Below are 6,101 nucleotides of genomic sequence, written 5' to 3'. Positions count from 1 at the left end.
CAGGAAAATTCCCACACACCGAAGGCCAGGGCTTGCAGGAATTCTACTTTCTCAAATAGAGTTGACACAGATTGCTCCTGCCTTTATGCTAATGATTCAGGGTTCCCCCACTCAGGGTTAGACAGGGACCCCCATTTCCTAGGCCTGGGCAATTTCATGTAAGTTTCCTAGACCTGAGCAATTTCTTGTAAGCCTGGCCTCTTCTGAAGTGGATGCCCTCCACTTTTGCCCCAAGCTAGAGAAACTGCATTCATTTGTTAATACACTCCTCAACACTGAAAAGATGTCTTCCACCTACTAAGTCCTGGCCAAATGTAATTCTCAAGACCTTATATCCCCAGACAGAGGACCCACCCAGGGACTTCTCACTTGGGCCTTTCCCTCTGCCAGAAGCTCTGGTGCTTTTTATTCCTTCTATATTCCTTTCTTTTTTTTTAGTTCTCAGCCCTAGTCAGAATGACTCTTTTTCTATATTCCTTTCTATCAAATAAATCCTATCTTACCACAGATCTGTGGTCTGTGGGTTCATTCTTTGAATCTCTGAGACCAAGGACCTACTGCAGAAAGAAATTCCATCAACAGTAATGATCTAAAAGCCATGTTCAGAGGATAACTGTTCTTCTTTCTGTCAACCAACTCCTTGCAGATGCCCAGAGACAATCCTTCTCCTCTTCTACTTACACCTCCCAGGAATGTCGGCCAGCAGAGCAGCAGGACATACCCAGGACATAGGCCAAGTGGGAGAATCTCCTGGGTTCTTCCATCATGTCATGAAGGCTCCTTGCACCCTGAGATGCTCCTTAGATCATAAGAGACGACAAGAAGGGAGCTGGTAGTCACCAGAGTGACATCCAGAGTCATATCTTCCTGTAACTGCTGGTGCTCACTGCTCACATGTGAAATGTGCTCCAGGAGGGGCCCATGCTGCTTAATGAGAAGGGTTAGTGCTCTCATCTGCCATTCCCCTAGAGGAGGTTTCTCTGCTGATCCTCGACACAAGGGGCAGATCAGTTTCAAAGTGTCCCTTTCTGATATCCAATTTTGTATGCAATCAAAGCAGAAAATGTGTATACGAGAGAGATGGGATTGGAGAAAAAAATCCAGACAAACTGGGTAAGTCACCTATGCTTGCAGACTTTTGACCATGGTCCCTGAAGGTCACTCCTTGGCAGGGAACTGAGCTGAAATGATCCTTTCTTAGCTTCTTAAAAGTTCTTGACATCTCTCAATACACAATCTGCTCTTCAATATCAGGATATATCTTGTCTGCAGACTTCTAGATAATGTGTTCTTCTTTGGTCTTCTAGGAGACCAAAGCTTCTCCTTGTGGGAACAAAGCCCAACAGGGACTTTAACAGAATCTGGGAGTGATGTCTCTACTCTAATCAGTATTTCTTTGAAGGTCACCTTGACCTGGAGACTTCCAGTGGAGGTCTTGGAGGTTCAAAGTGTGCAACTCTTCAGCTCCTGGCCTAGTTGCCTATGGAAACTAATTTTTAATTACAGTGATTAAGTGTAAGTTTCCATCTTTCAGGAACATAATGGTCACAATCCACTCATCTCCTGCAAACCAGGAATTGCAGCATTGTGGAGACAATCTGAGTATCAAAGTATATTTACTGAAATACTCGTTAATTGCCTAACTAAGAAAATAAGTCTCTCTTCTCCTAAGCAGCCTGGGGTGATCTGTGAAAACAGTTCACTATTCACTTAACCCAGAAAACCCCACACAGTCATGCAAGTCAAGAGACTCAAACCTTTGTGTTCACTTTAAGAACACACGTGAAACTGTCCAGGCCATCAAGGGTATGCATATACGAAAAGCCACCGACTATCTGAAGGATGTCACTTTAAAGAAACGATGTGTACCATTCCGACGTTACAATGGTGGAGTTGGTAGGTGTGCCCAGGCCAAATAGTGGGGCTGGACACAGGGTCAATGGCCCAAAAAGAGTGCTGAATTTTTGCTGCATATGCTTAAAAATGGAGAGAGTAATGCTGAACTTAAGGGTTTAGATGTAGATTCTCTGGTCATTGAGCATATCCAAGTGAACAAAGCACCCAAGATGCGTCGCCGAACTCACAGAGCCCATGCTCCCATTAACCCATACATGAGCTCCCCCTGCCACACTGAGATGATCCTTACTGAAAAGGAACAGATTGTTCCCAAACCAGAAGAATAGGTAGCACAGAAGAATAAGATATCCTGGAAGAAACTGAAGAAACAAAAACTTTTGGCACGGGAATAAATGCAACATAAAATAAATGTAAATAACTGTCAAAAAGAAAAGAAGTCTATTTCCATCTCAGTGTATTTAAATGTGTATGTAAGTCTTGGTATAGCTTGACACTCATCACAGTTCTGTCCATAATAATGGAAAATTAGAAATAGCTTAAATGTCCATTATGAAAAAAATAATATACAAGGGTAATATATTGTGGAACCACCAGGCAATGGAATATAACCATTACAAAAGATTATTCTAAATCAATGGTCACTATGAAAGACACCTACAATATACAAAGAGTTTTTCAAAAAGCAGGTAACAAGATAACATTTATCTCACTAATTTATGTGAGATCACATACATTAGAATCCTCACAACCCTGACAAGAGTTCAGCCATCTGGGGAGATAGGTAGTGAGAGAAAGCAGGTGGGAAACCAAACAGGATGCTTCAAGGCCAGTGTGCCTGGGAAACATCAAAATAAACAATTTCCTACACAGCAGCACTGGAAATAAGCCCCTGGTGGGAAGATCAGTCACTCTGCAGAAGAGAATGACTCCCCTCACAACCCCTTCCTGCATTCCAATTACACTAATAAGGTTAATAAAAGCCTCTTCAAACTATAAGCAGCAAGCTGGCTCTTGGTCAGACTGTTCTCTGCTCCTTTTTTCTCACTAAAATATCTCCCTTGATTGGCCTCCTCCCTTTCTTACAGGTGCTCACCCTACCTCTATTCCTAAACTGCTCACTATCCAAAATTTTTTAAATGATTAGTTCTGAATGGCCAGAATTTGGGGTAATTTTTACTTATGTCTTTGAATTTTTTTCTATTGTTAAAACCTTTCAAAATAGACATGTATTGGGCATTTGCTTAATATGAAACAAATAAATAAAGCTTTTTATTTTATAATACACAAAATTAAAAATCAGGATTTTTATGATTAAAATGATAAATAATCACTTCAGTAGCAAAAGCAGTAATAAGTACAATAGGTAGTTAGATTTATTGTAACTACTAAAATTTACTTTTAATCAGAACTTTTTTGAGAACACCAATCTATTCCCCCTATTCTGCATTCAACAACACTTCTTCATTTGGAAACTTAAAGAATATTGTGATTCCTGCCATCCTCATGTCTATTGTTTTCAAAAAGCTCAGCGTCTTAGCACTGAGAAGTTTTGAGATCAAGTCCACATCACTCAAATGAAGGATGACCCACCCAAAGGCCCACAGCAAAAGCTTGTCAATACAATCTCTCTCACTTTTGTGCTAATCACAGAAAGTTATCTGGATCTCATCATCAAATTTCCATGGTTTCCTGGAACTCCCACATGAATGCAAACTAAGCTCCTGCTGAAAGTTATTGGCATCCCAGCCTGCAGAACTCAGGGATGTGAATCCTGAAAGGGCAGGCAGAAGACCCGGGCATATGGCTCTGATGCCGCACCTTGCAATAATGGAGAGGTGCATTGACATTGAGTCTCTTAGAAGCAGACAGATTTGGGAGAAAGAAGCACTGTGTGTATTATATAGTTCCCTGGGCCTAGAAAACATTAACAATGCTTATACTGTGCATTCACGGAGTAGTTCATCTGTCAATAAAGAGGTAACATTCCACACTAAAGGAATAAATGCAATTCCTTAGTATATGGAGAACAAAGAACTTTAAGGCTCGGGTGAACGAAAATATTCAGTCAAAGGTAATAAAAAAATAGTAATAGCTATAATTTATTGAGAATCTGCTATACACTTTACATAAACTATTACCCCAAACTTTCACTACAACCCACAAACCTTTGTTCTCAATCACTATGGGTTCCCTGAGAGGATAAGTCAGATATCACATCACCAGAAGGCAATGGAAAAGAAAATGTTAAAGGGAAAGCTATTACTGCCATGTTGTGCTCTGAAGCTTAGAAGGATGAAGACTGTGAAAATCCATTAGATATGGGGTTTAGGACATTTTCAGTGTCCTTTTAGAGTTTTATTCTCCCTCCTGTCATGCTACCATGAAATCGGACTGTACTTGGCTAACCGAATTTAATTACTGGGATTGAACTGAGCACAGTAAGTGTAATATTTTCTGGAAGAAAAGGTGATTCATCTGTATGAGGTAAAGGAAATTTTCCAGGAAGAAGAGTTGCTATTTAGCAAACGCCATTAGGCTTATCAGAGTATAGTCATTGTAATCATTTATTGACATGTTTTAATTCCTTCCTTTGGTGAGGCCAATCTACAAAAATCCATAAACATGCTTTGTAAGTCATTCCCCCTTTCTTCCCCTCTTCTCTCCCTACGTTCTTGCCTAAAGCAAGAGCAAGCAGTCGGCAGAACGGCTCGAATAGGATGTGACTCTCTGACATATTTCTCTGCAGTCAGACGAGCTCTGAGGTACTTCTTGTTCGTGTTCATATGTGACTTGCAAACCTGTTGTCATTACTTCCCCTCAAGTATTTCAGTCACTCCTATTTTCCTGTTCTTCTCTTATCTACTTAATATGTAGCTAGGTTTCTGATGATACTCAAGACTGTTCTTATAATTTTAACGTCTTCCACATGCATGTAGATACTAGTGATGGCACATTTCCCAAAGCATATTCTATCAACATCATATCCTAGAGCACTGCTGTTCAACGGAATAGAATGGGAGCCATATGTGTAATTTGAAATTTTCTAATCCACGTTAAAAAAATGTTAAAAGAAACAAGTAAAATAAATTTTAATAATATATTTTATTTATCTCAATACAAAGAACTTTTCTTTTAGCTTTGAATCAATATTTTAAAGTTATGAGGGGCTCAGCACCACTTTTCTTTTAGCTTTGAATCAGTATTTTAAAGTTATAAGGGGCTCAGCACCTCAGCTCAGGGGCCACATACACCAAGGCTGGCGGGTTCCAGCCCGGCCCAGGCCTGCTAAACAGCAATGACAACTGCAACAACAACAACAACAACAACAAAAAAGCTGGGCATTCTGATGGGCGCCTGTCGTCCTAGTTACTCAGGAGGCTGGAGCAAGAGAATCGCTTAAGCCCTGGAGTTGGAGATTGCTGTGAGCTGTGACACCATGGCATTCTACCAAGGGCCACATAGTGAGACTTTCTCTCAAAAATAAATAAATAAAGTTATGAGGGATATTTTACATTCTTTGTACTAAATTTTCAAAATCTACTGTGTATTTTACACTTACAGCACCTCTCCATCTTCATTTCCTTCTTCCTCCTCTGACCCCACCACCCCAATACAGAAATATAGTTCTTTTTCAGGCCAGTTTTTCCAACTACATTAGGAGAGCCATGTCTTAGAAATTTCTACAATCTCTTTTCTACCTGATACTCTCCCTTATCTCATTCTTTCACTTCATTAATGTGAAAAGTGGGGCTCAGAGATGATGATAATTGGCCTTAGGCCATACAGTGCTCAGGAGCAATGTTCTAAATTCAGTCTTATGCATGACCAGGTCAGAGATCTTCTGACTGCTTTAAGAAGCTAAATCCCCTATTTTTCTCTCATGGTTCTCACTCTTCCTTTAAGTCTTTTAAACAAGACTTGATCCGATCCTTCTTGACAGTGGCTGGAACCAACTTATCTCTCAAGCAGGACAGGAGGATTTAGGAATTGCTCACTGGTAACTCATACCTGGCAACTTTTCTTTTCATGTCCTTAAACATAAGACCAATAAACCCTCCACTCATGAAGAGAGGAAAGGTTGTTCACTAGCTAACTTTCTGATTGAACATCATGCTACATTCATCCATTCATTGTGCTAATCTCTCCTGGTGCCACTAGTAATTTGTTAGTGTTGTTTATTTGTGGTTTTCCATTTTTCCATAATGAATGCATGTAACTTTTTGTGCAAAGGAACAATACATGTT

The 6,101-nt window shown here is 40.1% G+C and overlaps 1 pseudogene; it reads left to right on the top strand.

Moving 5' to 3' along the window:
- Window positions 1-1,709: 1,709 nt before the first annotated feature.
- LOC100964832 lies at window positions 1,710-2,249 on the top strand (annotated as a pseudogene).
- Window positions 2,250-6,101: the final 3,852 nt, after the last annotated feature.

The sequence above is a fragment of the Otolemur garnettii genome, unplaced genomic scaffold (genome assembly GCF_000181295.1).
Source record: "Otolemur garnettii isolate 467f Iridium unplaced genomic scaffold, OtoGar3 scaffold00006, whole genome shotgun sequence".
Lineage (NCBI taxonomy): Eukaryota > Metazoa > Chordata > Mammalia > Primates > Galagidae > Otolemur > Otolemur garnettii.
This window is presented reverse-complemented; position numbering and strand designations above follow the sequence as displayed.